General features: G+C 41.3%; 1 protein-coding gene across 4 annotated transcripts in view; it reads left to right on the top strand.

Moving 5' to 3' along the window:
• Positions 1-922: 922 nt before the first annotated feature.
• Positions 923-18,113, top strand: part of RASGEF1A (RasGEF domain family member 1A) — a 266,034-nt gene continuing 248,843 nt past the window's right edge. Inside the window, exon 1 of one of the 4 annotated variants that reach the window (XM_073353263.1) lies at positions 923-1,047. The gene's annotated coding sequence lies outside the window, so the exon portion shown is untranslated. The remainder of the gene's footprint in view (positions 1,048-18,113) is intronic. The other 3 variants (XM_073353265.1, XM_073353260.1, XM_073353261.1) reach the window with 3 other exon arrangements.

The raw sequence follows: 18,113 nt of genomic DNA, 5'->3' as shown, positions 1-18,113 counted from the left end.
CTCTCTCCGTAACCACAAACTTCCATTAAGCCGCCCTGGAAATATTTATTCTTCTTTCTGAAAAACAAACAAACAGAGTTTGACAGTAGAATACAATGTTCTATTTGTATTTTGAAAGGTAGCTGTGAGTAGTGTCTAAGCATATCCTTCCCTAGGAAAATACTTGCCATTTGGTGCAATCTGGTCTATCCCAAAGGCAAAATATTTGCTCCTTGAAGGTATTTTTATGATCCCCAAGGATAAGTCACATCTCTGGAATTGATGATTTAGCAATATCCAGGCACACAAGCAGAGGCTGGGAAATCATCCCAACCTTCACTTCCATTTGAAGGCAGAATTTTTACATATGTGATCCTGGGACCCCCCTCCAGCATGGCTTGTGATTATGTAATGATTTCTTTTTGCCCACTCTTTGGATCCCAGAATCATCACAGCACCTCCACTAGTCTGCCACCCTATGAATGCAGGGACTCTATACAACAGCCAAAAGCTTCAGTTACACGCCACCTTTCACACATACACAAGTCAGATCTGCTGCTGCTTGACATACTCTTTGTATAGCATCTAAATCATTCCATTGACACACACAGAAACTGGAATCACTGAAACATTCAGAAGTTGCTCTGTGCATAGATTTTTTTTAAAGGGCAAAACTGGGGAGGTTTTTAAATCAGAGGCTGCATCACATATTAAAAAGTAACTTTTAAACAGCACCTCATATGTCTGTGCACCAAGCAGAGTGGGGGAGAGAACATCTACATGGTATATTCCTGTCTGTCTTTTTCTCTCTTTTACTTTCTCTCTCACCCTCCTGTTTTACTCTCTCTCTCTCTCTCTCCTCAAACTCCCCCTGCAGTAGGCAGCAGAATGGGACACTCTTGTTCCAAAGCCAGCCGGCAGCTGTCACACAGCAGAGGCAGCAAGCAGCCTGTGCAAAGAGTGAGCCTACTCTGTCATTTAGGATGACTCACTGGGATCTGGCATTAATTTCTCTTTTTCTGGTAGTGGACGGAGAACAACCAAAAAGCTACACTGGATCTGATCAAGGTAAGAGATTAACACGGCTTTTATGATATTATACCGCTGAGTTTGAAGAGGTGCCAAGCTCTGTACAGAGGCTGGGACTGGAGCTAATTCAGTGGGTGTTTTAACACCTGGCAATACATGCCACCAGCGTGCCTTCCTGGTGTTAACCCTGAGTATGCCATTCTAAGCTGCATTCACTGAATAGAAAGCCGGTGGAAATACAGCATTTAAAGTGCATTTTCCTCCTTAATGCAACTTTTATAACACCACCACCTGCCCCAGCGCACATGAGAAGCATCTCAATGTTTCTAAATGATCAGGCAGGCTTTTGTACTCGACTTCTGGGAATCTAGTGTGTCAGGATTCTGTTATGGACTCCTTGCAGATTCATCCACACAACATTTGTTTCATCACTTTAATGAGTTGAAATTCCATAGTCCAAACATCTCCCTGGCATGTTTTCCCCAGCAAGCCTTCTGAATGCAAATAGATTATATTCATTTTTAAGTCATTTTTAAAACTCTAGTACTTACTAAAACCACCAGAACAAGTCTGCTGAGCACTGTACTCTGTGTGTGTAGGCGTGCATACAAATTTTGTCAATACATTTCTTTGCTGTTGATCAAAAAAATGCAGCATGGAGGAGAGTTTTACTTATTTGTTTTTGGCTAGGACAAAATCCCCCCCCCCCCCGATTCTTAAATTCCTGGAGAAATTCCCTTCTTCCATTTTCTGAGGAGGCATGTAATTTTACTGCTGCTCATACTTCTTCATTTTTGCTCTCTAATTGAAGCTTTCATCTAGCCTGTGTATCCTCATCCCCAGCAAGCCAAATGCCCCATTTACCAACTGGGTTACTTCTAAAAAGTGGCACCATTAAATTAATCCTGCATTATGCTTCTTTCATGTCATAAACAGAACAGCAGACTAGCTGGTATCACAACACAGAATCCCATAATCTTACGCTCGGATCCTTTATGGGTTAACTGTACTGAAGACACTTCTTTTGCACTAATTTCTCTTACCTGTTCTGTGGAATATCTTCTTTCATTTGTGACTGGATGTACTCTTATTTATCACCCATTAAAAGGTATTATATACAGCATTGCCTCATATACTCTGTTTAGTCAGACCTGCTAGGATTTGACTTTTACCTGAGGTTTTTTGTTTTTTTTTAAAAAAGCATTTAAAACAAGAGAACTTCCCTACAATTGTTAATATGAAAGAGTCTCTGTACAGACATGACCACAGGTCCTACATTGGTTGCGTCTAAGATGCTGACAAAACAGCAGTTAAAGCTGATTACCATACAGTATTTGGGTAGCCAGTAAGACCTATAGATTCTTGACATAATGTATATATTTTTGGAATCAACTCTAGCTTTCTCCACTAAGGAAAAGATGTTAATAGACCCTTCTGTACCTACTAGTATGGCCATACAAATGCCATACTAGTACAAAGCAATCACAAAATTAATTGTGATTTAAATGTCCTTTTGTACCCATCTTCAAGAACAGGCAAAACAAAAAATATGTTTGATATTTCAGCAGGAATTATACTGTATCTTCTATTGGAATCAGATTTTCCTGTAAAACGTTCAGTGTGTATCAAAACTATACTTTAAGGTAATTCTTTATCACTTGCGGGGCTTACAGGCAGTTAAATTCATAAATGCCAGGGATTTTCACAGCCATTTCACCTTTCTTAATTCAATGGGGCCAGAGAAGAAAACAATCCAAGATACAGTTTGGTTGATAGATCACCATGATACTGCTTTTAAAGACTTAATACTCATGCTGTTTAATTATAAATTAGTAGTTATTTATTGCACTCAAACTCAGCCACTTGCTATGGTGGCATATGCCATGGTCTCCAGGGACTGAAGAGCTATATTTGACCATGTTGGGCCAATGTCTAGAATAAAAAGTATCTTATTCATAATTTTTTTCCCCCAAGAGACATCAGTATATGATCAGTTTTTAATCAGCATGGCTCCTTTTGGCTGGGAATTTAGTCTATTTAAAGGTAGACAATCCAGTGAGATAACACTTTTTTGTAACTTGGCAACAAGAGGGGAAAAAAAATCAAGTTACATCAGTCATGCATGCAAACCTTTGTATTGTGCTGTCCCATCCCCAGTGAATTAAATCCTCCATAAAGCTGATGTTCCAGACTTGTGAACCAGTAGGTTTAATATAATTAACTAGTCCACCCAGTTGTTCTAATTACAGGAGTCAGACTGCAGGAAGCCAATGCAGACTCAGCACATGTGCAAGGAGCTGCCTTTAGAACAGAACAGAGTGTCTTTTTTATTTTTTGAAGCTTCATTCTTGCAACATGCATTATTCACCAAAAAAAATGCACCATTGGCGTGACCCAAATTCTGAGACTTGTAAGCTAATGGGAGGTTGTCTGCTTTTGTTCTCGGAGAGTTCACATCTGGCATTGTTCCATTTTTAGAGAAGAGTGAGTGTTCACTTTAAATGCCATTTAGCTCCACCCAGTTTATTGGTCATTTGGGTATATTATTTGCTGGTGGGAGCTGGAAAGATAGTAAGTTACTGTAGAACAAGGTTAAAATAAGTTGTGTTGCTCTGTAAAGAAATGCTATCACGATGGCATCCTGTGCCTCTATGGTATTTCTGGAGTGCCCATCACCTTTGTATACAATTATTAGGGATGGCCCAAAACTGCCATGTTTGGATTTCAGTGGAAACTTCCCTTAATTGAGAGTTTGTTCAGATCTGGAGTTCTGGTTCAGCCAGTTGCAAAAGACAGAAAAGTAGGATTCTCGATCCAAAGTTTGGAGTGTTTGCAGCCAGAGTTTTGCTGTGGAACCATTTCTGATAGGAGCTTGGGGAGCCAGCCACTAACTCATGTTCGATGTTACTTTTGGCTGTGCCACCTCTGGAAGGAAGGGTTTCCAGAGTTATAATGTTATTACAGGCAGTTTCAGACTCTCAGCATTTCCGAAGCGGCTGCATCCTGTTTGGAGGTTGTGCTATCCAAGGGACAGTAAACATATGGGAAGATGGCATAAAAATGGCATCCCATATAGGTGATAGGTAGCAAAATACTTTAACTGCCCCAGAGCCACTAAACTAAAGCAGAATGAAATGTTCATAATGAAACTTAAAACCAGATTAAATCTCACCTAGTTTATGATTTAGTTACCAATGTGAAACCCAGGCTAGTGTTCCAAAAGTTTTGCCATAGTTCATAACCTGTGTGGAGATAGATTTCTACCATAAATGTATTTCAGAAATTGTGGACATTTCATAAAGTTGCAACTCAAACCCTAATAAAATCAGCTACTTTGCTCAAATTTACACTTAGAGTTTTGGGTTTATGTGAATCCAAAACATCAATTCAAATATCAGGGGCTACAGGTAAACAAAACCCCTACATTTTGCACATCTGTGTTCCAGTGCTCTGGAGAGATCAGACCAAGGTGACATCTATAAGGAAGATCTCTGCTTCATTGCAGCTACTCTCCTGTACATGGGCTTGCCTAGAATGAGGGCCATATTCCATTCCTCCATTCTGCATCACATACTGTATTCCTCCTTTCACATTTTATTTAATCAAATTACAAACAAATCACGGATTCAAGTGACTACTTATGGAAATGAAACTCAAGCATCATTAGGAAGCGCTATGCATTGAACATGGTCAATATCATTGCCATCTTATTGTATGGTACTTCATACAAGAACTAAATGATACCAACAAGTAGAATTCAGTGCACGTGTGCCATCGTAAGGCATTTGTAACCCCAAGACAAGTTGTACATAGACATTACTTTTAGAAGAAAAAGAAAAAGGACATCACATCTTGCCTATTCTACCTTCCCACGTGATTCTTCCAGGGCAGGACTTAGTTTCAGAATGTCCTTAAACAATATCTAGTCCCCGCCAAAGATAAAATCTAACCTCAGTCTAGGCCATTTCATGGGAATGAAAGTCATGTATCATCATCATCATCATGCAAAACGTCCATACAATACTTACAATTAAATGTTAAACATAGCTTGCTTTGATGAGAGCAATCTCTATTTTCAGATGGGCACAGTTTGACTAAAGCAATCTTTAGGTTCAAATGCATTTGAAATTAGGGATGAGCGATCCAATTTGGATTAAGTAAGAGCTGATTTGCACCTTCACCCCAAACTGAACAGCTACATTTTATTAAAGCTGACAGGTTTTATAAAAAGTTGGTTTAAGCTTAGGTGCTCAGCACTTTCAAAATCATGCTCAAAAGATGTACACAATCTCACTTAAGAAAACCTGCTCTCACAGGTTCTCCAGCCCACTTCTACAGAGTCAAGCACATTTGGGTAAGATTCAAGTAAACATTCACAATTTCAGGATTTATCTTAACCTCTGAACATTTAATTCATTCTTCACTACTTCATCCCATTTCTTCTGATAGCGTTTTAATTCTGCATTATGCAGCAGTATATAAAATGTTACGTATAATGGGGATTAGGGCTGTCAAGCGATTAAAAATTAATCGTGATTAATCGCACGATTAAAAAATTAATCTCAATTAATCGTGTTGTTAAACAATAATAGAATACCATTTATTTAAATATTTTTGGATGTTTTCTCCATTTTCAAATATATTGATTTCAATTACAACACAGAATACAAAGTGCATAGTGCCTACTTTATATACATTTTTATTACGAATATTTGCACTGTAAAAAACAAAAGAAATCATATTTTTCAATTCACCTCATACAAGTGTTGTAGTACCATCTCTTTATCATGAAAGTTGAACTTACAAATGTAGAATTATGTACAAAAAATAACTGCATTGAAAAATAAAACAATGTAAAACTTTAGAAGTCCACTCAGTCCGACTTCAGCCAATTGCTCAGACAACCAAATTTGGTTAAATTTACAGGAGATAATGCTGCCCTCTTCTTGTTTACAATGTCACCTGAAAGTGAGAAAAGACATTCGCATGGCACTGTTGTACCCGGCGTCGCAAGATATTTATGTGCCAGATGCGCCAAAGATTCATATATCCCTTCATCTTCAACCACCATTCCATAGGACATGCATCCATGCTGATGATGGGTTCTGCTCGATAAAAATCAAAAGCAGAGTGGACCGACGCATGTTCATTTTCATTATCTGAGTCAGATGCCACCAGCAGAAGGTTGATTTTCTTTTTTGGTGGTTCAGGTTCTATAGTTTCTGCATCTGAGTGTTATTCTTTTCAGACTTCTGAAAGCATGCGCCACACCTCGTCCCTCTCAGATTTTGGAAGGCACTTCAGATTCTAAAACCTTGGGTTGAGTGCTGTAGCTATTTTTAGAAATCTTACATTGCATTTTGTCAAATCTACTGTGAAAGTGTTCTTAAAATGAACCTGGGTCATCATCTGAAACTGCTATATCATGAAATATATGGCAGAATGCGGGTAAAACAGAGCCAAAGACATAAAATTCTCCCCCAAGGAGTTCAATCACAAATTTAATTAAAGCATTCTTTTTTAATGAGCATCGTCAGCATGGAAGCATTTCCTCTGGAATGGTGGCCGAAGCATGAAGAGGCATACAAATGTTTAGCATATCTGGCATGTAAATACCTTGCAGTGACGACTACAAAAGTGCCATGCACCTGTTCTCACTTTCAGGTGACACTGTAGATAAGAAGCAGGAAGAAGCATCTCCTGTAAATGTAAACAAACTTGTTTGTCTTAGCGATTGGATGAATAAGAAATCGGACTGAGTGGACTTTTAGGCTCTAAAGTTTTACATTGTTTTGTTTTTGAGAGCAGTTATGCAACAAAAAACTGCATTTATTAGTTACACTTTCAGGATAAAGAGATTTTACTATAGTACTTGTATGAGGTTAATTGAAAAATACTATTTCTTTTGTTTATCATTTTTACAGTGCTAATATTTGTAATAAAAATAATATAAAGTGAGCACTGTACACTTTGTATTCTGTGTTGTAACAGAAATCAATATATATGAAAATGTAGAAAAACACCCAAAATATTTAATAAATTTCAATTGGTATTATATTGTTTAACAAGATGATTAATCGCGATACATTTTTTAAATTGTGATTAGTTTTTTTGAGTTAACCGTGAGTTAACTGCGATTAATAGACAGCCCTAATGGGGATACCTACAATGGGATTCACTCCTTTCTAGCTGCCATTTGTATTTAACTTTTGGTTACTATGAGGATCCTTGATGTATAAAAATATGGCATATGTATGACCATTCCTGATCCCCTACCATGCACGGCTGTCAGCCAGACAGATGTTAAACTAAATGCTGTATTTTAAATAAGAATACTACTGTATATCCCTCCTTATTTTTTCAACTCTGATATAAGCTCGATAATTCTGCTTGACAGACTCTTAAGCAAATTATATATGCATAACAAACATTGAGAGAGATGTTTAAGGTTGCAAAGACCAGAACTCAAAAGTTAGGAAATGCCAGAATTAAAGTTACTTGTACTTAAAATAATTAAAGCAAAAAGCTTGTGTGCCTCTCAGTCCCACTTTCTTATCTTGCCATTGGGCTATTTGAAAAATACCAATAATTTTCCTGGGTATTTTTTTTTAAAAATGGTTTGTTTAGTTGAAATTTCCCAAGGAAACATAAAAAACCCTCTGAAACTTTCAGTTTTTAAAGAACAAATTTGGTAAAAACAAAAAAAAAGTTGTTAGGGCTTGTTTAACTGAAAACAAAAACTTTTTTTTACTGCAAACATTTCAGTTTTTCTTTGAAAAAAATCTAAATGTTTTAAAATTAAACTTTTTTTCTGCAAAATTTGTTTATGATAAATAGCAAGCTTTTGATTTAATTTTTGGCAGAGTAATTTCAAACAAAACATAAAAATTGACCAACTCTAATTAACAGCTTATCATTTAAATACACTCTGCTTTTAGCGAGAGTTGTACAAATCTGAAGTAATTCCATTTGTGTCACTTTCAGAGTGGAAACACACTAAAGAAAATGTGAAAAGCCATCCAAACCAACATGCTTGCTCATTTGAATCCATTTTATCCATTGGGACCCCACAGATGGCTTCTTAGGAGAAGGGCGATTGTACTAGCCCTCCCAAATCAGAAAACACTTCTCCTGTCAGTGAATATGACTCCCAACTTATATAAGTTAACTCTTAGCCATGTTCCTTCTCATCCAGATTCCTATCTTGGGCAGACACTGGAAGGGTGATGAGACTGCAGAATTTGGGCTAAAGGGGAAAAAATTCATTAGTACACTGATGACATTAAACCCCTGAAGTTGCATCACTTAAATGAACAGGAGGAGACAACAAGAACCCTTACATGTGGGATGCCCAGAAGGATAAGTAATAGCTCACAGTACTATTCCATGATTTGTGGGAGACTAAGGAGCAAACTAACCAAATGCTGTCCATCCCTGCCACATCTCGCCTCCATTCTCTCCTGTGGGCCAGGCTCCCTGGCCAGACTGTGTTTCCCATGATGCACCACAACAAAGGACATCCATGATGCACCTGTTTCCCCTCCATTTCTTGCCTTCAGAGAAATATGGAAGCATGAGGCACTTGAACAATGATGTCCATGAAACACCATGGCAGCACTTCCAAATCAAGGTCCCCCACCCAAAGAAGCTCTAATTGAAAGTTGGTCTAAAACAATCAACAAGGACACTCTAATTCTTGTCAGTCGCAAAAATCCCCAACTCCTGGAGACGGGACACTAGGTGGGGAGGGCTCTGAGTTACTACAGAGAATTCTTTCCTGGGTCTTGCCCACATATTCAGGGTCTAACTGATTGCCATATTTGGGGTCAAGAAGGACTTTTCCTTGTGGTCTGCTTGGCAGAGCCCCTGGGGGCACAGGTCACTTGCAGGTTTAAACTAGTGTAGATGGTGGAGTCTCTAAAGAAATCTTTAAACCATGATTTGAGGACTTCAGCAACTCAGCCAGAGGTTAGGGGTCTATTTCAGGTGTGGGTGAGGTTCTGTGGCCTGCAATATGCAGGAGGTCAGACTAGATGATCACAATGGTGCCTTCTAACCTAAAGTCTAGGAATCAACCAGCAATATCAGCTGTGTCTGTGTTCCCTAACGAGGCCTCAAACCAGACAAACAAGGATCGTGATCACTGCTACACACAGTACACCCCATGTAGTTTCCAGTCTCCACACTTTATGCATTGCTATTTTTGCTGTATTAAAACTCCAGAGGGGCAGGTGCTGCCTTCTAAAACCTCAACTGGATACAGGGCTGAGGGTTTTTAATTCTTTTTTAAAAAAAAAAAAGTCCCCAGATCCTTTTCATTATCTTTATGCTGGTTACATGTGTCATTTAATACAAATTGCCTGGTTTAGTTCTTTGTTTATAAGCTAATTCTTTAATATTTGTCGACACTGAAAGACATTTGCCATCCATTGTCACAAATAACTAAATGAACCAAATCTGCTTATCTGATTATGCTGTTCCTCATTATTTTCTTCTGCCTTCAATTTTACTATGCTCAGCAAATTTGGAAATCCGATTTTCAGCATTGTCATTCAAATGGGATTTGACCCCTTGACTTTGCAGCCTAGAGGCAAGGGTGCGATCAGCTGTGCCATAATGACATCGTGTGAGAATGTGCTATGTATCCAAGGATAGATACATGTATTAAAGAGGTAGTGCAAGTACTCGATAGCAAAGATGGTATGTTACCTTATGCCTCAATCCACGTGAGACTGTCAGATTCGACAGACAGAATTTTGTTAAAAATAGGAATTTCAAACAACATTCATAGTTTCTGGTTTTATTATGTTGTTAGGCCCCTCCCTTTGACCATCAACCCCGTATCTGAGTCAACAATGCCACATATTGACCCTCTGCCAAGTGAGCAGTGGTCGAATTTCTAACCTATCCCATTTCATCCTTCTTTTTTAGTGCAGGGGGAAATTATTGAGTTCACCGGAACATAATTTATCCTCCTTCTTACCAAGTTTACCTTCTTACCAAGAATCTTCAGCTGAGAAACTTGGTATGCATGAACAATTCAAGAACCAAAACCAAAACAAAACGCACCCTCTTTCCCCCGACCCCTCTTTTGACCATCAACTGAAAAGTACTTTCATTCAACAGCATTTTATTTGTTTGTTTTGCCAGAACTATAGTTTTAATTTACAAAAAGACAAAGAAACTAAGATCGCTGACATGTGTCCTCTTCATTCAGTTACAAATACTGTAGTAGAGACAATTTACAGAGAGAAACTAAGAGCAAGCAGAGGAAGAAGAAACATATTAGATCACAGAGTCCAGGCCGTATAGGAGACCCCTGACAGATGATGTATCTGATTTTAAAATTGATCTTAGACTTAACATCTGCTTTTAGCTATGTTCTATGTATACAAGTAGTACATAGCATTTTGTCCCTGCTTTCTCTCCTCCTCCACCATACAGGGCTTTAACTACAGAGTTATCTTTTGGGTAACAAATTCTTTGAAGCATGCATCATCCAAGAAGTTTTTAAGTCACACACAGGACAATTTTATCATCCAGAAAAAGACTCCAACCAGAGGAGAAACCGCCCAGAACCAACTTCTTACTAATAAGCCAGAAATTATTGAGAATGTGAAAGTAGTATGGAAGCTTGGTATCTGTAGCAACAAGCTACTTGAAATCTCTAAGGGATGGGCTCACATATAATGCAGAATTACAAGAAAGTATTAAAGGACACCACCAACTGAAACTCTAGTCAATCTAGAGTTTCATCCAATCCACCTGTTTGAGTCCTCTGGCCAATTTCTGTGGTTTTACAATAATATTGTTATTACTTTAAAATGTTTCTCTCTCTCTGATAGCTTCTGAAAAAAACATACCAAAACCAGATGAAACCGATTGCCCATACAAGAGAAACATGAAATCATCCATTCACAAAATACCCCTCAACAGCAATGGTACATTCAATTCAGAAAAATTGGATGAAATTTAGAGAAGGGTAGCAAATGTTCTTCTAACTTAGGCAGCATAAAAGGGATAAATATTCATGGCTTGCTTGAGTGATGACTAAGGGATGAAAGTAAACATCAAGAATTTAGAGGAATTATTTGAAAGGTCACAATGAAGCAGGGGTTGTCAATAGGTGGACCGCGGGCCAAATCCAGACCACCAATTTTGAATGGACCGTGAAATCTTTTCATTTACATTATTGCAGTTTGGAAAATGTTTCTCTGGAGTCTGGACCTTGACTATAGCTTGACAAAAAATAACTGACTACCCCTGCAATGGACTGTAACTATAAGTCATTGTAAGAAAAAAAAAAACCTGTACCACTTAAATGGTACCTGCAATCCAAACTCAATGCAATAGTTAATTTAGCATCAGAACACCCATGGGAATTAGGTAAATATTTTTCCATTGCACAGGTAGGGAAATGGAGGCACTGGGATTTACCAAGTTCACACAGGGAGTATGTGGCAGAGGTATCAATAGAATCCTGATATCGTCTGTCTCAGTCTTATTCTTCTTCCCATCTTCCAAGATGGAAGTGATAAAGATCCTCCTTCATATAGTTCATCCTCCTTCATACCAGCCATCCACATGCTGAAATAAAATAAACTTTTTAAGGAGGTGGGAAATCAGTTCCAGCAGCATGAGTGTTAAAGGAACAAAGGAAAACAAAGTGAATTACATTGAAAAGAGAACAGTTTAAACAACTGAGATGCCTCAGATTATGAGTTCTTCGGAGCAGGGAAAATGAGAGCATTTCCTAGGTGTTTGAAAAGCCATAGGCAACAGAGTTGTGTGGGGGGTGGGGGGTGGCATCCAGGCCATGGCCTGGACACTTTTTGGCAGGGTCAAAACACAGCAGGTCACAACACCACTCACTCAAACTTGGAGCGGGGGATGTAGGGTCTCGTGGGCCGCAGGGTCAAGCTGCAGGTGGTGGGGGGCACCTGAGAGAGGAAGAGGAGGATCGGGGCAGGAATCTACACCCCCTCCAACTTTAAATGGTGCTGCACAGCTCCTGGGTACTGCACCTGCTAAGTGGAGCCCTGACTCTGATTGTGTTTGTGACAAGGCTGGAACAGGAGCAGGGTTCAGCTTTAAACAAACAACCTGTTCAGGGGCTTGAGGTTTGTTTCATGGGCTCTGGTTTAGCAAAAATGATACAAACTTGGCAGAAGTTCTGCAGCTGCATTCCCTGCAGCTTCCCACCCTGGCTTCTGGTCACTCCAAACCACTTTTTCTCCTCTGCCAGATACTCTTTATAGTGCTACACCTACGTAAACTCAGCTGTACTAATTGACTCTCAGCTGGGATTGCCTCCTAGAGCTGAATGAACTTAACCCATAAAACTCCCACTAGAGGGCACCAAAAAACCTGTATACCCCCATCACCAGGCTTTGGAGCACAACTGCAATGCAAAACACTAGTAACAACAGTCACACCCAGTTGGGGAAAGAAAAAAAAAAGTAACAAAAGCCACACACAGTGTAAAGAACTAAGAAGAGTACCCACTACCTTACAGTATTATTTAAAAAAAACCCAAACCTAAAACTGCTATGAGCATAAAACCAAGCAAACCTAAAGCTAGGGATCTGGCAAGAGAAACCAAAAGAGGGGAAGTAATTTATTTTCACAGAAAGAGTTAATTATACAGTTAGCTCCAGTCTGAAATATTTGCCTAACAACCATTTACCTTTTGTGAAACAGCTTTAATAATGATAACTGCTTACACACATGGTTTCTCATTGTTTTGCTTACCATCCTCTGCTGCAGCGACTATTACAATTGCAGTATCAGTAATAAAACAATTACCCAGTCTCAGTGCTGTTGAATGGGTTTGTAACTCAGAGTTGAAAATAATTAAATTGGGCATTCATGCTCATGATGAAGTTTCATATTAGAGGAAGGAAAAATAAATAGAAATACTAATAAATTTTATGCCAAGAAAGGACAATTATATTATCTAGTTTGACCTCCTGTCTATCACAGGCCATAGAATTTCATCCTGTTACTCCTAATATTGAGTCCAATAACTTTTACAGAGAAAGCATATTGTTGGTTTAGTTTTGTTTTACATAACCTACTTCAGGCCTATTTGTGGTGTGATTGTTGGATGGGGGAAAATAATTTCCCTCTGCTCCATGCACATAAAAATGGCTCAACTAGTTTTGCTCACACTTTCCAATAAATTCACTCTCACCAAACCTGGAAAACTTCATCCCAAAATGTATTTGTGAAAATTAAGAGCGACTGAAAGAAGTGGGATATAATGGAAGTTAGAATTCAACCTTATAAAAGGCCTTACCTGCACTGGTCATATATTTAAAAAAAAAAAAAGAAAAAAAAAAAAGAAAAAAAAAAAAGAAGCCAAGAGTCAAATATGACAATGACATAAGAATTCTTATAAATTATTTGACTGCCAGTATCATTTATATTTCTTTGAACATATTGTTCATGGAGACCATAATTGGAGGGAAAAGACCCACAACTTTAAGCTGTTGTATTGATGAAAAGTTCACCAGTGCCTCATCTCAAAATGTAAATGCACAAATCCGCTTTGTGTGCCTTCTGACAAAGAGCGTTTAAAGTTTCCTGCAGCCAAACACCTATGTACTGCAAAGGACGCAAAAAATGAAAAGCTGCCTTTTGTGAAGTAGGAGAGAGAGTGAGATCAGGAGAGAGTAATATCCCTGTACATTTCTATAGGAGGATTAACCATGCAGAGGAAAAAAACCAGGCTGCGTTCCGAGCTTTCTCTGTGCTCCTTACTGCAAGATCAGTCTGCAGCACGTCTTCTGCCAGTGATTAAAATGAGCACCAGTGAGGATGAAAGGGGACAAAGGAAAGTAGGGAAAGGAAAATAGAACTAAGGGTATGTCTACACTACGAAATTAGGTCGAATTTATAGAAGTTGTTTTTGTATAGTCGATTGTGAATGTCCCCACACAAAATGCTCTAAGTGCATTAACTCGGCGGAGTGCTTCCGTAGTACTGAGGCTAGCATCAACTTCTGGAGCGTTGCACTGTGGGTAGCTATCCCACAGTTCCTGCAGTCTCCGCCACCCACTGGAATTCTGTGTTGAGATCCCAATGCCTAATGGGGCAAAAACATTGTCACGGGTGGTTCTGGGTACATGTCGTCAGGCCCTCCCAACCCTCCCTCCATGAAAGCAACGGCAGACAATCGTTTTGCACCTTTTTTCCTCAGTTACCTGTGCAGATGCCATACCACGGCAAGCATGGAGCCCGCTCAGCTCACTGTTATCATACGTCTCCTGGGCACTAGCAGACGTGGTACTACATTGCTTCACAGCAGCAACCCATTGCTTTGTGGCAGCAGATGGTGCAATAGGCCTTATAACCATCGTTGTCATGTCCGAGGTGCTCCTGGCTGCCTCAGTAAGGTCGGTCAGGAGCGCCTGGGCAGACATGGGTGCAGGGACTAAAATAGGAGTGATTCGACCAGGTCACTCTCTTTAGTCCTGCTGGCAGTCCTATTGCACCGTCTTCTGCCGAGCAGCCAGGAGATGAGGATGGCTAGTAGTCCTGCTGCACCACCTGCTGCCAGCCAAAGATGTAAAAGATAGATGGAGTGGATCAAAACAAGAAATACACCAGATTTGTTTTGTATTCATTTGCTCCCCCCTCCCTCCCGCTGTGAAATCAACGGCCGACAATCGTTTCGGTGAGGTCTGTCAGGGGCACCTTGAAAAGTTTAATGGAGATTCAGTCCTGCCTGAAATACCCGGGGGAGGGAGAGCTCAGTGGGTTGAACATTGGGTTGAGCATTGGCCTGCTAAACCCAGGGTTTTGAGTTCAATCCTTGAGGGGGCCATTCTGTGTGACAGTTGTTTGTGTTTCTCCTTGATGTAAAGCCACCCCTTTTGTTGATTTTAATTCCCTGTAAGCCATGTCATCAGTCACCCCTCCCTCCGTCAGAGCAATGGCAGACAGTCATTCCACGCCTTTTTTCTGTGCAGACGCCATACCATGGCAAACAAGGAGCCCGCTCAGATCACTTTGGCAATTAGGAGCACATTAAACACTATGTGCATTATCCAGCAGTATATGCAGCACCAGAACCTGGCAAAGCGAAACCGGGCGAGTAGGCGACGTCAGCACGGTGACGAGTGATGAGGACATGGACACAGACTTTTCTCAAAGCACAGGCCCTAGCAATGTGGACATCATGGTGCTAATGGGGCAGGTTCATGCTGTGGAACACCGATTCTGGGCCCAGGAAACAAGCACAGACTGGTGGAACCGCACAGTGTTGAAGGTCTGGGACAATTCCCAGTGGCTGTGAAACTTTCGCATGTGTAAGGGCACTTTCATGGAACTTTGTGACTTGCTTTCCCCTGCCCTGAGGTGCAAGAATACCAAGCTGAGAGTAGCCCTCACGGTTGAGAAGTGAATGGCAATAGCCCTGTGGAAGCTTGCAACGTCAGACAGCTACCAGGAATCAATTTGGAATGGGAAAATCTACTGTGGGGGCTGCTGTGATGCAAGTAGCCAACGCAATCAAAGATCTGCTGATATCAAGGTAGTGACCCTGGGAAATATGCAGGTCATAGTGGATGGCTTTGCTGCAATGGGATTCCCTAACTGTGGTGGGGCTATAGACGGAACCCATATCCCTATCTTGGCACCAGAGCACCAAGCCTGCGAGTACATAAACTGCAAGGCGTACTTTTCAATAGTGCTGAAAGCATTGGTGGATCACAAGGGACGTTTCACCAACATCAACGTGGGATGGCCGGAAAAGGTACATGACCCTCACATCTTCAGGAACTCTGGTCTGTCTGAAGAGCTGCAGCAAGGGACTTACTTTCCAGACCAGAAAATAACACTTGGGGATGTTGAAATGCCCATAGTTATCCTTGGGGACCCAGCCTACCCCTTAATGCCATGGCTCACAAAGCCATACACAGGCAGCCTGGACAATAGTCAGGAGCTGTTCAACTATAGGCTGAGCAAGTGCAGAATGGTGGTAGAATGTGCACTTGGACGTTTAAAAGCACGCTGGCGCAGTTTACTGATTCGTTTAGACCTCAGCGAAACCAATATTCCCACTGTTATTACTGCTTGCTGTGCGCTCCACAATATCTGTGAGAGTAAAGGGGAGACGTTTATGGTGGGGTGGGAGGTTGAGGCAAATCATCTGGCCGCTGGTTATGCGCAGCCAGACACCAGGGCGGTTAGAAGAGCAGAGGAGGGCGTGCTGCGCATCAGAGAAGCTTTGAAAACCAGTTTCATGACTGGCCAGGCTATGGTGTGAAAGTTCTGTTTGTTTCTCCTTGATGAACACCCCCAACACTTGGTTCACTCTACTTCCCTGTACGCTAACCATCCTCCCCTCCTTCCTTCGATCACCGCTTGCAGAGGCAATAAAGTCATTGTTGCTTCACATTCATGCATTCTTTATTAATTCATCACACAAATAAGGGGATAACTGCCAAGGTAGCCCAGGAGGGGTGGTGGAGGAGGGAAAGACAAGGCCACACAGCACTTTAAAACTTATCGAATGCCAGCCTTCTGTTACTTGGGCAATCCTCTGGGATGGAGTGGCTGGGTGGCCGGAGACCCCCACACTGCGTTCTTGGGCGTCTGGGTGAGGAGGCTATGGAACGTGGGGAGGAGGGCAGTTGGTTACGCAGGGGCTGTAGCAGTGGTCTGTGCTCCTGCTGCCTTTCCTGCAGCTCAATCATATGCTGGAGCATATTAGTTTGATCCTCCAGCAGCCTCAGCACTGAATCCTGCCTCCTCTCATCAAGCTGCCGCCACCTTTGAGCTTCAGCCCTCTCTTCAGCCCGCCACTTACTCTCTTCAGTCCGCCACCTCTGAATGTCCCTTAAGAAAAGCACCCTATTTCAACCAGGTAACCATGAATGATATCACTCTCCTGAGGATAACACAGAGAGATAAAGAACAGATGTTGTTTGAATGCCAGCAAACATACACTGCAATGCTTTGTTCTGCAATGATTCCCGACTACGTGCTATTGGCCTGGCGTGGTAAAGTGTCGTACCATGGTGGATGGAATAAGGCTGCTCTCCCCAGAAACCTTTTGCAAAGGCTTTGGGAGTACATCCAGGAAAGCTTTATGGAGATGTCCCTGGAGGATTTCTGCTCCATCCCCAGACACGTTAACAGACTTTTCCAGTAGCTGTACTGGCCGCGAATGCCAGGGCAAATTAATCATTACACATGATTTTTAAACCATGTATACTATTTTAAAAGGTACACTCACCAGAGGTTCCTTCTCCGCCTGGCAGGTCCGGGAGGCAACCTTGGGTGGGTTCAGGGGGTACTGGCTCCAGGTCCAGGGTGAGAAACAGTTCCTGGCTGTCGGGAAAACCGGTTTCTTCGCTTGCTCGTTGTGAGCTATCTTCCTCATCCCCAAAACCCGCTTCCCCATGTTGCCTCCATCTCCATGGAAGGAGTCAAACAACATGGTTGGGGTAGTGGTGGCTGAACCCCCTAAAATGGCATGCAGCTCATCATAGAAGCAGCATGTTTGGGGCTTTGACCCAGAACAGCCATTTGCCTCTGCTCCTTAAATTTCATGCGGTACTGCTTCGGGTCCCTGTTATGGCCTCTGTCCTTCATGCCCTGGGAGATTTTGACAAATGTTTTGGCATTTTGAAAACTGGAACAGAGTTCTGATAGCACGGATTCCTCTCCCCATACAGCGATCAGATCCTGTACCTCCCGTTTGGTCCATGCTGGAGCTCTTTTGCGATTCTGGGACTCTATCATGGTCACCTCTGCTGATGAGCTCTGCATGGTTACCTCTGCTGATGAGCTCTGCACTCACCTGCAGCTTGCCAGGCTGGCCAAACAGGAAATGAAATTCAAAAGTTCACGGGCCTTTTCCTGTCTACCTGGCCAATGCATCTGAGTTGAGAGTGCTGTCCAGAGCGGTCACAATGGAGCACTCTGGGATAGCTCCCGGAGGCCAATACCATCTAATTGCATCCACAGTACCCCAAATTCAACCGGGCAAGGCCGATTTCAGTGCTAATCCCCTTGTCTGGGGTGGAGTAAGGAAATCGATTTTAAGAGCCCTTTAAGTCAAAAAAAGGGATTCGTCGTGTGGATGGGTGCAGGGT

This window comes from Lepidochelys kempii, chromosome 7 (assembly GCF_965140265.1).
Source record: "Lepidochelys kempii isolate rLepKem1 chromosome 7, rLepKem1.hap2, whole genome shotgun sequence".
NCBI lineage: Eukaryota > Metazoa > Chordata > Testudines > Cheloniidae > Lepidochelys > Lepidochelys kempii.
This window is presented reverse-complemented; position numbering and strand designations above follow the sequence as displayed.